This window comes from Hipposideros armiger, unplaced genomic scaffold, assembly GCF_001890085.2.
Source record: "Hipposideros armiger isolate ML-2016 unplaced genomic scaffold, ASM189008v1 scaffold_352, whole genome shotgun sequence".
Classification (NCBI taxonomy): Eukaryota; Metazoa; Chordata; class Mammalia; order Chiroptera; family Hipposideridae; genus Hipposideros; species Hipposideros armiger.
This window is the reverse complement of record NW_017731702.1, coordinates 1491837-1492524: the sequence shown is the minus strand read 5'-3', so window position 1 is coordinate 1492524 and position 688 is coordinate 1491837.

Genomic DNA, 688 nt, shown 5'->3' with positions numbered 1-688 from the left:
TAGAAAAAGCTAGAGGAGCACAAACTTTTGTACGATTCTGGGAAAGGTCCTTTATTTCCCCCAGAACTGCCATTGCAGGAGGGCAGCTACCTAATTCTTCATACACTTACTTCGTTAAGTTGTTGTAAGGGAATGCGCAGATGCTGTGACATACCCATATTCAAGTATAAGTATAAAAACCTATTCAAAAATGAAGTCTAAATGATAGTTTAAATTATCCTTCTGACAGTGGACAATTGAGCACTGACCATACATAACAGGATTAGCCGTTGTCAGTACCATGGTGTCATCCTCACTCCCCTCATCCCCAAATCACAGGAAGGAAATAGCAGTCACAATTAAAAAGGGATCTATAAATATTTGAGTTGAAATGTTACTAGAAGACCTTCTTATTCTCAAGTTTTACATATTCTGGGTGTAAGTCAAAGATGCAAAATGACTTTTACCACATAGTTCAGTGGTGCCATAATTGTTTATAACTAACATTGCTGTGGCATTTGCTCACAATAGGTAGGTTTGAGATTGTAAGGCAAGTCCTATAAAGCCTGCCTAATTTCCCCTAAGCCCCAGGACTGGAAATTAGGTTGCTGCCACTAGGGTTTTCACAGACTCAACTGTTCTCCAAGCTCTCTCTGCTGAGCCAAAGCATTTAGCACACACTCCAGGTAATGACCTTCAAAAGAGATTG